Here is a 15173-nt window from a genome sequence, read left to right as displayed (position 1 = left end):
GGCAAAGCAGGCCACTTGTGCACTCAGAGCTAGCAGCTCCTCTACTGCTTATTCTTACACGGGCAGCCAAGGACAAGCAGATATTTAACGAAAGACCACATGAAAGGAAAACACAAACCAAGGCACAGCCATGCCTCAGGGTCTCTGCACTTGCTCTTCCCTCTGTCTGGAATGCTCTTCCCCTAGGTCTACACATGGCTCACACACTCACCTTCTTCTGGTCTCTACTCAAACACTGATTCCCAAAGAGGCCTTGTCTGATCACCTTATTTATGACACGGAGCCCCACCCCTGCCCAGGCAGTCCTACCCTCATTTTCTGTTTTACTTCACAGCACCTGTTACCCTTTGACAAACTTTATATTTTAATTAATTTATTTATTCTCTCTCTCTCTCTCTCTCTCTCCCACACACACACCCCCCACAGCCTCCCCGATACGAGTTCCATAAGGATAGGGTTTCATCTATTTTGTTAAATTCTCTTTTCCTAGTACCTAGAATAGTGTATGGACATAGTAGGTGTGCAATAAATATAGACTGAAGAAATGAATGAGAAAAAAAATGGCCATGGAGAAAACAAAGATAATCCAAGAAACAGAAGATAATTTTAAAGATGATTCTAACTAGATCCACAGAATGATTCAAAAAATATTGCCATCTAATTTTTAAAATGAGACAAAAGAGAACTCTTGGACATCAAGATAATGTCAAAATTAAATTTCCAAAGGTGAGGTGGGAGAACTCTGCTTCTATAAAACAGAACAGACAGACAAGGGGATGGGAAAGAGAAGAAATAAGAGGCATAGAGAACCAAACAAGGGAATCCCGATGAATAGAAATTCCAGGAGAAAAAAAAAGGCTAAAGTAGAAGGAAGGACATTATCAAAGAAATAACAGAAATTTCCCCTGGGGCAAAGGACACAAGTCTACAGATTGAAAGAACTCAGGGTGCCTCACACACAAAAATGAGAAAAGGCCTACACTTGGACATAACGTTGTGGAATTTAGACCAATAAGGACATAGAGAAGAAACCAAAAACTTCCAGGGAGGAGGCAGGGGTGGGAGGAGGGGGAACAGGCCACCTGCAAAGGAATGAAAATCAAAGTAGTGTGAATGAGCTCCTGCAATATCTACCACAGTCTAAAGTCAAAGGATAAAGTCGAAATCTCATAAATTATTTTTATAATTTAGAGTTATGGCAGTAACTATCCAAAGAGACAATTAAAGAGGTCCCCTTGGGATATGTCTATAATTCATACATTATTTATATTATTCATGATTACCGTAGTATCCATCTAAAGACACTGTTAGACTGGGTATGGTGGCTCATGCTTGTAATTCCAGCACTTTGGAAGGCTGAGGAGGGAGGAACACTTGAGGCCAGGAGTTCGAGACCAGTCTGGCCAACATGGCAAAACCCCATCTCTATTGAAAATACAAAAATTAGCTAGGAATGATGGCACATGCCTGTAGTCCCAGCTACTTGGGAGGCTGAAGTGGGAGATCATTTGAACCCAGTAGGTGGAGGTTGCACCGAGCTGATATCATGGCACTACACTCCAGCCTGGGAAGCAGAGCAACACTCCATCAAGAAAGAAAGCGAGAAAGAGAGAGAAAGAAAAAGACACTGTCAAAGGGGTTCCCTCTAGCAGCAGAACTTGGGGTGGGAAACCAGGACTTTCTGTTATAAGACTTTCTCTTCCGATTCCTTTAAAAAGCAATGTGGAGGTACTGCTTTTATTTAAAAATTATTTTTAAAATAAAAAAAATTAAACGAAGTGCCTAGGTGTTATTTCCATTAGAATATGGAAATATGGTCTCTCAAGAGAACTTGAGGTTGGTTGGTGGGGAGAAAGGGGGAGCAAAGGATCTTGGCATCCTGACTGGAGGGAACAGCTATTGGGAACATTGTCATCTACTCTCTGCACTCTGCCCCAAGAGCATGACTTACCCATTCATTCCATGGATATGCGCTATGCACGTACCTTGTGCCTAGTCCTCTGCTAGGCAGGGAGTCTCAGAGGTAGGCAAGAGATGACTCCTGCCCTCCAGGAGCTGATAGTATAAGACTCCAACAAGGTCAGTAACATCCATAACACAAGGTGTGTGAAAGTGGTGTGCAAGCTCTGTTGGTGTGCTTACATGAGACACAGTTAAATAAAGTCTAAGTCTCATAAATTATTTCATTAATTTAGAGTTATGGCAGTAACTATCCAAAGAGACGATTAAAGAGGTTCCCTTGGGATATGTCTATAATTCATACATTATTTATATTATTCATCATTACAATAGTATCCATCTAAAGACACTGTTAGGCTGAGCATGGTGGCAAATGCCTGTAGTCCCATGCCTGTAATCCCTTATATTCTATAAGGAAGAACACAGTCAGTACCATGGGTGGGAAGTAGTTGGGGCTCATTGAGCTTGAACCAAATGCTGCAGGAGCTCTGAAGAAGAAGTGGAGCATTGGGAAGATTTGCTTTCTAGTTGGCATTTGAGGAAGTTATAAGTCCAAACAGGTCAAGGTTTCAAAGGGTGGAAAGTGGGTCAGGGAGGGTCTTCTTCCTAGGGGAAGAGGTAGTACATGCCTAGGTATGGTGAAGTGTTCAGGAATGCAGCAGCAGGGGTTCTGTTTTGGGGCTGGCTGAGTAGGTCAGATTATGAAGAAGCCTTAAACCCCAGGCTTGGGAGTTTGAACTTACTTTTATGTGGGCTGGGAGCCCCAGGAAGTTTCTAAGCAGAGAAAGTATCTGATGTGAGCTGGGGTTTGGGAAGATTGCTCTAGGGCAGGGGACCAGTCAGGAGATTAATGTAAAATGCCCTGGAAAGAGAGTGGACTTTGGAGCCAGACAGACTCCAGGAAACTGTGGAAAAATTAATTAACCTCTCCAATGTCAGTTTCCTCTCTTCACAATCAGTAACACTGGGGATTGCCTTCAAGAAAGTTGACACTGTTATGGCCTGGGTACTGGCCACTTAGAATGGGTACCAGTCACTGTCCTGCTAGAGCTGGGTCCTGGAGGTCCCCTGCAGTACCAGGCACCAACCCTTCAGTTGCCAAATTATGACAAGGTCCAGGTAATCCTAGGGAAGGGGCCAGGGTGAATGGGTAACAGGGAGAAGTCTCAGGGCAGCAGCAATATACAATTGGCAGGGAAGTGCCTCAATATTTGAACAATTCATGACCATAGAGAGGTGTCTGGGCTGAACATTAGCCTGGGTCCTCCTGAAATACCCTATAAAGTTGTGGCCCTCAGGAGATAGGAAGATGTCTAAGATGACCAGTTGAGCAACTGATGTAAAGTAAAATCTTTTATTGAGATGAGAAAGTCTGCAAGGAGCGAGCTGGGGACACAGGAGTAATGGACTTGGAGTATTATTTTGGATATGTTAGGTCTGGTTGACTGTGAAATATCCAAGTAGAGATGACACTCAGACAGTTGAACATGTGAAGCTCCACAGAGAAGTGGGAACAACAGTGATGAGGTGGGCAGATGAGAGAGAGACTTGATAACCCTGTGCCCTAACTGCATGTGGGAGATGGGAAGAACAGAGCAAGTGACTCCAGAGTTTTGATCTCTGGACAGGTAGAGAGAAATTAGTGCCCTGAGGAAGCCAGGAGCAGGAGTTCACTGGTTAAGGATGATACGAGTTCGGTTTGAAATGCTGGTAGGAGGCCCAGATGGAGAGGCCCAGCAAATGGTTAGAAATGCAGAGTGACAAGGATTGCTGCTTAACAGAGGTCCAGACTGGTGACATTAATTTGAGAAGTATGGATTTCTAGGAGAGCTTTAAATCACAGGCCTTTGTAAACTGATTAGGGTGAATGTAAGAGAAAAGAGAGCTAAGGGAAGAAAGTCAGAGAGAGAGACACACACACACACGCACGCACACACACACACACACAGAGACAGAGAGAGAAAGAGAGAGGATATAATAAAGCCTTGGAAAGAGAAGAAATGGGAAAATCAACACAGAAGACCAAAAAATGAGGAGCCAGTCAAAAACTAGCAAGAAACAGGAAGCTGCTATCAGTACACAGAAAAGAGAAGGTGGCCCCTAGAGTACTGCAGGGAGCCCAGGAGATGAGAATTGCGAACAAGCTCTCAGACCTTAGAGAGCCTTGTCACTAGACCGGTGGGTTTAGTGAGGTCATGGAGGTGAAGGCTGTGTGGCTCACTTCATCATTCACTCATCAACCATGTACTGTCGTAAGTAGGGGAAGGAGGAGGGAGGGAGGAAGATGGATTGTGACACCAGGGAGAGCTAGAAGTCCAATAATGAGGTGGAAGTCGGGTGAAGGTTTCAGAGCAGGCAGTACTGCTCTTTGGAGAAATGTGGTGGGTGAGTTCATTCCCTCCTCTGAGCTCCCCTCACCCTGTGCTCACACACATCATTAGAGCAGAGCTTTCCATGGCTGTCTACCTGCTCACAAGGGTGAGTGAACAAGACTGTTCATGGCTGCAGGTGGCCAGCTGGGGATCATGGTAGCCCCAGGCTCTAAGAATATATTCTCAGAACTGATAGGAATCAGTATCTCAGCCTATCTTTACCCCATTCACAGACCATGAGATTGCTGGAGCATGCCAAAGAGAAACTCAATACTGGACACCTATCAACTGATGTTGGGACTTTATATTTTTTTCTTTTTCTTTCATTATTATATTATTATTTTACATGGACAATGGTCAGTGGCCTATGTTGGGGCTTTTCTGCCTCCTCTACCTGGTTATGTGGTCCTCAAAGATAAGGACCCAGGCAATGCATCTTTATAATCATAATAGTAACAGCAACAACAGTGATGCATTTATCATCTATTATGTGCCAGGCACTGGGCTAAGCCCCTCATATGGATATTCTCATTCAATCCTCACTAAAGCCCTACAAAGTAGTCATGTTATTAAGAACATCAACCCATTCTAAAGGTGAGGAAACTAAGGATTGGGAATAAGTAACTTAACCAAGGTTATAGCTGTCAGAATGCAAGCTTAGATTTTAATTTAGCTAGTCAAATTCCAAAACCAGCATCCAAACCTATGGCTCACACTGCCTCCTGACGCAATAGCCCCAGTGCCTAGTTTAACGTCAGATACATGTTAAGTGAAAATGTTGGCTGAATTAAACTAGGAAGAATAAAAAATCTAGTTACGGGGCATGGAGAGATAGGTTCTAGGTCTTTGAGGGGAGATCTGAGCTGACTTGTGCATGGAGGGAAAGAGTCAATAGGGAGGAGGAAATGAACATAATATGAGCCTCAAGAATACCAGAAAAGCATGGGAACACAGGAATTGAAATCACATCCTTGCTAAGTAAGAGGAGAGGCCCAGGTGCAGTTAGTTTGGGGTCTGAGTGAATACAGCCAATGGCTACTTGCCTGCTGGGCTCTGCTTGGTTCCAGGCACAGGCCAGGCCAGGCAGGGATGAAATGAGGTATGGACTCTGCCCACAAGGAAACCTCTACCTGGCCTGCCCATAGGAAGATGGGGCAGGGCTGGGAAGGCTAGAAAAGCTGTAGAAGCTCAGGGGAAAAAGAGGTCTCTAGCTCCTGGAGTCGTCAAGAAGGGCTTCATGAGAGAGGCAGAAGCTTCAATGGGGCCTTGAGCATTGAGTTGAATAGGAAAAGTCAAGGGAGGAGGAAAGGATTCCAGACTGGGCCAGCTGGGTGAGCAGACTCTGCTGGACCCAATAGCAGAATGGATGGGGAGAGTGCAGGATTCTTTGAGTTGCAAAGAACAGAAACCAACTCTGACTGGCTCAAGTATTAAAGGGGCCTGTGCCAATGATACCTGAACCCCCAGAGAACCAAAGTACTGGTAATGAAGTACACCTAGACCTTGAGGGAGCAGAGGGCTGTCAGGAACTGAAGCCCTTACTCTGTCTCTCTGTGTGAATGTCCATATCCCGGTCTCCCACAAGCCACGTGATCTCACAGGCCATGTAATCTCTTTCTCCCTTCTCGCTGCAAATCTGTTTCCTCCTCCTCCTTCTCCTCCTCCTCCTCCCTCTTCTATTGCTTTTTCTGCGCACTCAAGTTGCTGTGGTCCATTATGGCCTCTCAGCTCCAGCCTTCTCTGCCCAACCCTCTGACAGCTATCTCCTGTTTCAGATTCTCAAAAAAAAAAAAAAAGCCTAGTTTATCCATTTAAGCCAAGTCTCCAAAATTAATAGTTACCCTAGAGGCAGATATCCCTCTCTGACCAGATAGCCATAGTTGGGACCATGTGATAAACAGAGTGGCTGTAAGTGGAACGGGCAATAAAAGATGTCACAGAAAAAAAGTGAGGAAAGGACCTCACATTTACTAAGCTCCTACTGTTAGCTAAGAACTGTGCCAGGTGACCTGCATTATGTGATTTAATGGCCCAGTGAGATTGATTTTATTATTCCTATTTTACAAATGAAGACACTGAAGTTTAGAGAAGTTAAGCAATTTGCCCAGAGTCACAAAAGTAGAAGGTAGCTGAACTAGAATTCAAATTGAAATCTGTCCAACTGCAAAGTTAATGTTCTTTCCACAGGACCACTCAGCTAAGGAATGGGGGGTTATTCAAGCTGGTGAGAACCAATGAACTTAGTCTAAGAAGACCACCAGGTTCAAAGCTTGCAGCTTACAGGTATTTGCTATGGCAGGCCTTCTTAACATTGCTAGGGTCCTATAACTCTGAGAATCTGATAAAAGCTATGAAGCTTCTCCCCAGAAAAATACACACATGCCTATACCACTTGGCATTTACTTTCATGGGATTTTCAGACCCCCTGAGGCTCACCGGCCCCCACCTAAAAGTCTTTGCTCTACAGCATCCCTGACTATTGATTACAAACCCTCTATTTGAATTCCTCAAGAAAGGGCGAGAGAGTTCATTACTTATGTGTAAGCCCATTCCAACCATAAAAAGTTCTATGTCACTTTCCCTCCTTTAGTTCTCTCTAGGAAGTCATACAGAACCAATCTCCCTCATTCCTGGCAAATACCTAAAGACAGTGACTACAGCATGCCCAAGGCTCCAGCTGAGGCCAAACTCCTATTATTTAAAACCTGTCCCATGTGGGTCTCCACTGAACACCACACACTTTGCCACAGTCCCTCTCATAATGCAAGGCCTAGAATAGCATCAGGGACTGCTTGTGTCATCCAACCAGCATCCTCTTTATTCAGGGTATTCTGATTTCCTATGGCCAGTACACTAGACTTCTTTGATTGTGTTGGCTCTTGTAACAGCCATGTCATTACTTGGCTCACAGGAAATCTATGGTCCACTGAGATCCTAAGATCTTTATCACAGGAGTTGAGCTATCCCTACTTTGCCCTTTCCTAAACTATCCTGAGAAACACTGTGTCTCAGCCTATTCCTCAAACGCAGGATTTCTATGCTGGTGCCATGACACAACAGATTGTTTATCTCACTAAGGAAGAGTCAAACCTTTCTCAGATTCTCCCTTCTGGCTTCACATAGTTTTTCTGTTAAATGGAAAAAAGAAAAAGATGTGGAGCAGAAAAGGATTTTTGAGGTTTTCAAGTTGACATTCCACCATTAGATGAATGCTAACAAAAGCTCGATTTCACTAATCCCAAAAGGAACTTGATCTCCAGATGCGCTGGCCTTGCTGGTTCAATGCCTGCACCACGAGGTCTTCTTCCACAGCCCAGAGTTGAGTGTTTTTTCTTTTTAAAAGTCTTTGAAGTTAAAAAGTGCACACATTACTTTTAAAGAGCAAACCCAAAAGACATTTTATAAGCAGATTTGTTCAAGTGAAGGCTAACTGAATTTAAAAAAAGAAAAAGAAGGAGGAGGAGGAGTGGGGAAAGGATGTATTTGTTCCTCCTCATCTCTCTCAGGTGCAACCCTTGACGGCTCCAGGGCTCAGGCCCCAGACCCAGATTCTTTTCTATCCTCACTCTCAAGATGATCTTATCCAAGCTCATGATTTTCAATACCATCTATTACCGAGAACCAGTTTGGCTGTAGAGACCCCCACCCAGGCAGCACTGAAGGCAATGAGAAGCAGACACCCAGATAGAACAGCAAAGTGGGTCTATCTGGGGGGCCAACAGCCTTCCAAGCTGAGAGCCTCAGGGGGCTGAGAGCCTCAGGGGACTGACAGCATTCCAGGCTGAGGGCCTCGAGCAGACTCTGACCCATGAATTTATTCTCTCTGAACAGGTGATAATTATTAACAAACAGATGTTTGGTATTTTCTCACAAAACAAAAATATGCCAAGTAGGCAGCTGGTGCCCGCTTACCACTGATCACAGACAAACTAAAAAGTATTCTCCACGAGGGAGCCAAAAAGGCAGGATCAGATGTCCTGTGCTTAAAGAATTGTTTTAACTGGTGTATGGTATTTATATATTGTCCTGCCACTTTAGAATGCCCCAAGTAGTTTTCTACTTGGGGGTGGGGGGAGGTGGCTAGGTTTTCCTTGCCATTGTTCTTCTTAGCAAACAATATATTTTCTCATACACTCAGCATTTCTCAGCAATCATACACTTACCATTTCTCAACAATCTATACTCTGAAAACTCTCCAGTGTTTATGTCCAGCCTGGACATCTCCCTCAAACTCCAAAGTCATGCACCAGGTGCCTACTCAATACCTTTCCTAGGGCATCTTATAAACATTTCTAACATGTGGTAACCCCTAATACCTGCTTTTCCCTCAGCCTTCTCCAATCCAGTCAATGGCAAGTCCATCCTTCAAGTAGCTCAAACATAAAACATGAGTCATTTGTCATCTTCCTCCAGTTCCCCCTGCACTCCACAGAGAACTCATCAGAAAGTCTTTTTGCTCTACCTTAGAAATATATCCAGAATCTGACCATTTCTTACCATCTTTACTGCCATTACCCTAGTGTAATCAACACAATTGCTTCCTAAGTGCTCCCCTGCCCCCACAGAGCAGACAGAGTGATTCTTTATTTTTATTTTTTTGAGACAGGGTCTCACTCTGTTGCTCAGGCTGGAGTGCAATGGTGACGATCACTGCAGCCTCAACCTCCCCGGGATCAAGAGATCCTCCCACCTCAGCCTCTCAAGTAGCTGGGACTATAGGCATACGCCAGCATGGCTGGCTAATTTTTGTATTTTTAGTAGAGATGGGATTTCATCATGTTGCCCAGGCTGGTCTCAAACTCCTGGGCTCAAGTGATCCTCCTGCCTCAGCTTCACAAAGTGCTGGGATTACGTGCCTGGCTTGATTTTTTTTGAGTTAGATCATGTCACTCCCTGCTCATAACCTTCCAATAGCTTCCCATGTCACTCAGTATGAAAAGCCAACATCTTTTCCATGGCCTAAGAGGCTATACATGATCTAATCCCAGTGTCTTGGACCTTATCTCCAGTCTCACTCCTCATTACTCTTCCATGTGATCTTTCACCCCCAGGACCTTTGCACTGACTGCTCCCCGGCCTGGAATACTCTGCCCCAGTTATTATCTGATGGGCTCACTCCCTCCATGTCCTTCAGTCTCTGTTCAAATGTCACCTTATGCAGAGTCGCCTTCCATGACCATCCAATCTAAAGCATCACTCTCTACCCTGTGACTCTAGCCCCTCTTTTATTTCTTTATAGTATTTATCACTATCTAATATGTTGTATATTTATTTGTCTGATGTCTATATTCTGCCTCAAGAATGTGAAAGCAGGAACTTTGGTTTGTCAGCTGTTGTATTCCTGGTGCCCACAACAGCACATAGGTAAGCACTCAGTAAATATTTCTTGACTAATTGGCTGAATGAATTAATGAATTTATTGAGTAACTACTAAATGTCATTATGAGTCACATTTTATAAATTAGTCAACTGAGGTTCGAAGATCTCACAGATGGTGAGAGCCAAGATTTGAACCCAGATCTAAGGATGATAACAGTGTTGATCTGAATAGGATCATATGACCACCACCATCCCCCAACCCCCAGAATCTGAGATGCTGTGTCTGTTCTTGGGCTTGGGTATGCCTGAGACCCTATCCCACTAACTTGGCCTGAAGATTGTCCCTCTCAAAGCCAGCCCACCATGACAGTTGACACCTTCCTTCTACTTGACAGATAAGCTTTTGAGATCCTGCATGGCATGTGGCTTTTGCGATCATGGTTTCTTCAAGGGCCATGCATGTGGGGCATTCCCAGAGTCCTGCTTAGCCTCAGGTCAGGCTCCTATGACTCCAGCATGCTCCAGATCCTGAGTGAATGACATGAAAACCACCTCACCAGGATCCATCCCACCTGACCCACATTAATCCCTGTCTGACCCCAGGCTCTCACCTGCCTTATGCAGGAGTGTCCCTGCCCTACCAGGGTGCTCAACCCTCAGCATTTAGTCACTGCCATGGAATCTGAACGCAAATCTTATACATTTTTAAGCTCTTTGGGTTTAATTCCTCCAAAAATTTCACAATGAAACTAGAATATTTGAAGAACTCTCACCCAGAAGGAAAATGCACACATATGAAGCACCCACATGCATCTGCCTTATTGGCACATATTCATATTATTAATTCACGTAGGCATTTATTCATACCACAAGCATTTTCTGAGGGTCTCCTCCATGGACTAAGCCCTTGTGCTGGGTGCTAGGCATGGGGCACAAATTAGACATACTCTCTGCCTCAAGTTTAATGTCTAACAGGGGAGATGACCATCATCATGATCATCCCATCATCATCAGTGTCGCCAACATTCAAATGCTACTTCTACTGCTAGGTACTATTCTAAGTACTTACTTATAAATATTTTAACCTGTTTTATTACGTTAATTCTGTAAGTTAAGTGCTATTCTTATCTTCATTTTACAGATGAGGAAACTGAGGCCTAGAGGGTTGTGACTTATCCAGGGTCACGTAAGTGGCAAAGTTAGAATTTGAACACAAACATTTTAGCCCCAGAGCTCATACGGTCCTCCACTCTACCTTAATTCCAAAACTTAAGTATGAGAATGTATGCTGACATGCAGCTATGGGCACAAATATTTTCAGAGACATGTTGGTTGGAGTCCAGTTGGTTGGAGTCAAAGTCACAAACATTGAAGGAAACCAGTCAACCAGTTTTTCAGCTTCTGAGACATGTCCTCGAAAAATACCTCTTCCAAAGTGCTAAAGATGGACATCTTGGACACATGGAAAAGCTGAACAGGGAGACAGGAAGAGGAGAAGAGGAGAAAAGGAAAACAAGCAGGTATCAAAGACTTATTTTGTATAATACCAGATACCATAGAGGGCAATTTATATACATCACCTACTCTCAAAGCATATTCACACAAAGGGTTTAGTCTGAATTTTCCTGTTAAGATAATGAAACTTAGAGACTGAAATGCCTTATCCAAGATCACATGGGTGCTATATGGTGCTATATGAACACCCCAAGGCCTATGCTCTTTCCTTTAATCCAGTTACTGATGCTGAATTCAATTATCTCCCTACAAAATTCATTTCCAAAAGCTATCTAATCAAGTCAATGCAATCTAATGCCAAGGTCATCAAAAGAGACTTTAACATATCAAGTAGTTAAGGATAAATTAAAAGCAAGCATACCACTTCTGCAGGTCAGTCTCCTTGACAATAGTTTGCCTGACCAATTTATTCCATTCACTCAGTAAAGCCATCCAACTTGCAGTTTGGTAAGTTGGGAAGAGACGCTTCAACGAGATGTTCTGGGGCCATGTGAGAGTAAGACCAACCAGGGTCCCAAGGAAGGGAAGGAGAGAAAACCACATTTTAACCTGTTTTATTCCTTGGGACCCTGGGCGCTGTACTGTTATTTATTTATTTTTCATATCATTCTAAGTGCAATGTTCCACAGCCTCACTACCTCTTTTATTTCAACAATGACAAAAATCACACAAATATCTAAGCAAGTCTTTCAAATATGAAGAAATGTCTATGCTTCAGAATTCACAAATGCCCCATCCAAATCATTTGTTTTTGTAACCTTGAACTTTCCCATTTAAAATAAACCATGTACTAGACAAAGAATTCACTTTGGATCTGAGCCTTCCTTTGTGATCTTTCTTCTTTCTTTTAGATTAAAAGAAAAAGACATCCTAAAGCATCTAAGCCTGCTTTCGATTCTCCAAAAGCTAGTTAAAAAAAAATGTTTTTTTAATAGAGATAGGGTCTCACTATGTTGCCTAGGCTGGTCTCAAACTCCTGGCCTCAAGTGATCCTCCTCACTTGGCCTCCCAAAGGGCTGGTGTGAGCTGTCATGACTGGCCCAAAAGCTAGCTTTGAGGGATGCTCAAGACCTCTCTAATCTTTCATGGATAGGAATAATGCCTGTTTTTTGGGGTTTTTTTCTGAATGTTAAAGCATCCTGGAATTGGAAAACTGCAAGGCAGAATCCTGGGGACAGAGTACCTGGGTGGTGGGTTCCCTGAGAGCAGCAAGGAACCCCCTCAAAGGTGTATAGCCTTTGGCAGCCACCTTGGCTCTGCACATAAGCTGTCATCCCTTGGCCCAGAAATTACCTGCCTGTGTTTCCAATGTGGATGTAGGGGGCTGGGGTGGGAATTCTGGTGGACTAAAAATGTGGTATGAGCCAAACAGGCTATGAAAAAAAATAGTGTTTGCTATTAAGGAAGATACAGCTCAGACTACAAGAGGCAATGAAGTGGGGTTCACTGAGGCACAGAACCAGACTTAATACCAGCTTGAGACTGAGCTCCAAACACACCAGAGAGCACAGAGAAAAACAGGATAGCATCTCAGGGGCTATAGCCACAGGACTTCCCAGGAAGGGGAGGAGTGGATCCCTAGGGAACATGGTGCAAGTGGCCTTTGCCCAAAGCAGGGAACCAAAGCCACAGCCTAATATCACAGCACAAAATTCATTCCTTCCATAAACATATACTTCTTTCTATTCTTCCTAACTAGTCTCCTGTGTCTTGCTTCTGTCCAATCTAGTCTCCCCATAACAGCCACGGAGACACTTCTAAAACGGACTCTGTTGCTTACAGCCTCTGGCAGAGGGGGACCAGATACCAGGGACTGAAAGGCCTCGACCCCTTACATGTCCTTCTTCATGTCTCTGCCTGTTTTCTCAGATGCTCCCTCTGCTGCAGCAGTGCTGGGAACGTTCTCCAAAGGGAAAAAGGATCCCCACTCTCCATCTCCCCACCCTGAAAGTCGAAACTTAAAGCTGCCCAGTTCCAAATCAAAAGATCAAGGCTACCCTGGAGTATCCTTGAATCCATCTCTCCCTGACCTGCTGAGAATGGCTACCTTCCCTGACCCACTGCATCTCTACTGTAGCCCCCTCCTCCACACTGAGAGTGTCCAACTCTGCCAGGAAATGGGGCAAGAGGGGCAGAACCCCAGAAGCAGACTTTGCAGCCAGTTTGTGGTCCAACATTAACTTGACCTAATTCACAAGGAGAGGTCCCTATTTATAAAGAAGCAAACCTATTCAAGGAAGACCAACTTGGGGACTTCAAAACCCTGAAAATACTCCAAGTACCAGAGTCTTTTCTTTACAGGACCAGACTGTTCAAGGTCTTAAGCAGCCCAACACTTGGCATTTGGAAAGCAAGCAATTACCATTTCATCTGAACAAATGACATCCTGAAGTCTAGTTAGGAAGACAGCCTGGTGAGAGGTTTGTTTTCTGAGTTGTAAATGTACTTAAAGGAAAAAAAAATGTCTTGATGATCTAAAATTCATATTACATTTGCTTTTGCATTTCTCAAGTCCCTTGTATAAACAAAAATTAAATTACATAAAATTGGAATTGCCCCCGTCTCCTCAATAAATCTATCAAAGCAGGGTTAGATTGATACACCTTCTTCTAAAATAGTGTTTCTCAACCTGTGGTCACCTCTGATGCATACGTTAAATATACATTCCTAGATTCTACTCCAGATTGCAGACAGGGAGTGGGGGAGGGCACAGTCATTTCTAATAGGCTTTCTAAGAAATTACCATGGAAATTTGAGAACCACTGTCCTAACTCGTGAAAGGCAAAAATAAAATAAAATAAAAAATAAAGACTCTAATGAGCTCATGTGAAATGGAAGTTTTGGAATCCCCCAAATGCCTGTAACTTCTCTCAAAAAATATTCCATGCAATTACTTACAGAAGGCTGCTAGCATGTTCTAAACAGAGAAACAAAGATGAGAACACAAACTCCTCAAAACACAAGAATAATTTACTCCAGGAAGGTGATGGGTTTCCCTTGGTACAAAGGTGGGAAAAGACTGTAAAGACAGAGACATTCAGGTCTGGCAGGTTCCCCTCAGGTTGCGGCTACAGGAACAGACAGGGATTCGGGGAGGACAACCTGCCATCAGGCAGGGCCAGGAGGCAGAGCAGCAGGAATGCTGAGGTGCCCCAGCTTTGCTGGGGTGTCCATCCTCCTCCAAACAGCTTAATGCTTCACTGGATGCCCTCGATACCCCATCAGCAGCAGAAGATGGTTCTGCTTAATTTAAGTGAGTTGCAGATTCCACCCGTTTCCAGCCATGGGTTTAGGCATGTGACCAAACCTGGCCAATGACATGGGAAGCCAGTGTCTGCTCAGGGGCTTCTGGGAAATGACTCCTTCCTATACAGAAGAGCTATGGGAAGAGACCATCCCTTCTTGTCCTGCACGTGGTAGAGTCCGCTAGGGAGTCCACTAGGAAGTGGAGAACCCCAGCACTTTGGGAGGCTGAGGCGGGCGGATCATGAGGTCAAGAGATCGAGACCATCCTGGCCAACATGGTGAAACCCCATCTCTATTAAAACTACAAAAAATTAGCTGGGCGTGGTGGCACGTACCTGTAGTCCCAGCTATTTGGGAGGCTGAGGCAGGAGAATTGCTTGAACCCAGGAGGCGGAGGTTGCAGTGAGCCAAGATCATGCCACTGCACTCCAGCCTGGCGCCTGGCAACAGAGTGAGACTGTCTCAAAAAAAAAAAAAAAAAGAAAGAAAGAAAGAAAGAAAGAAAGAGAACTGCAGCAGTCATCTTGCTACCAGTCCGAGACTAAGCCTGGAATGGGACCAAGGATAGCGCTGAGGCCCTGAAGCTTGCAGCCAACCTGTCTCTGGCCTTCTAATTTTGTCAGATAATAATACACTTTGTCATTTAGGCCACTTTTAATTGGGTTCCTGTTAAATCACATCCTAATGGCTAGAGGGAATTTCTTAAAACCCCCAACTCTATGTATGAGAAATGTGAAATCAGAGAGAGAAATTTTTATTATT

At 44.1% G+C, this 15173-nt stretch overlaps 1 protein-coding gene and 1 long non-coding RNA gene across 3 annotated transcripts in view; one reads left to right on the top strand and one right to left on the bottom strand.

The window, feature by feature from the left end:
* Positions 1 to 15173, bottom strand: part of IRAG1 (inositol 1,4,5-triphosphate receptor associated 1) — a 158101-nt gene that overhangs the window by 130267 nt on the left and 12661 nt on the right. The gene's annotated exons all lie outside the window — the stretch shown is intronic.
* On the top strand, positions 3114 to 13513 carry LOC105720263 (uncharacterized). Of its 2 annotated transcripts, XR_001108111.2 has the most exons (4): positions 3114 to 6614; positions 9632 to 9695; positions 10792 to 11170; positions 13035 to 13513. It is a non-coding gene; the product is annotated as an uncharacterized LOC105720263 (long non-coding RNA). The 2 variants fall into 2 exon arrangements; XR_001108110.2 differs by lacking the exon at positions 13035 to 13513 and having other exon boundaries at positions 10792 to 11947.

Source organism: Aotus nancymaae, unplaced genomic scaffold (assembly GCF_030222135.1).
Source record: "Aotus nancymaae isolate 86718 unplaced genomic scaffold, 86718_ANA_hifiasm-v0.15.2.pri h1tg000059l, whole genome shotgun sequence".
In the NCBI taxonomy this organism is placed as follows: Eukaryota; Metazoa; Chordata; class Mammalia; order Primates; family Aotidae; genus Aotus; species Aotus nancymaae.
This window is presented reverse-complemented; position numbering and strand designations above follow the sequence as displayed.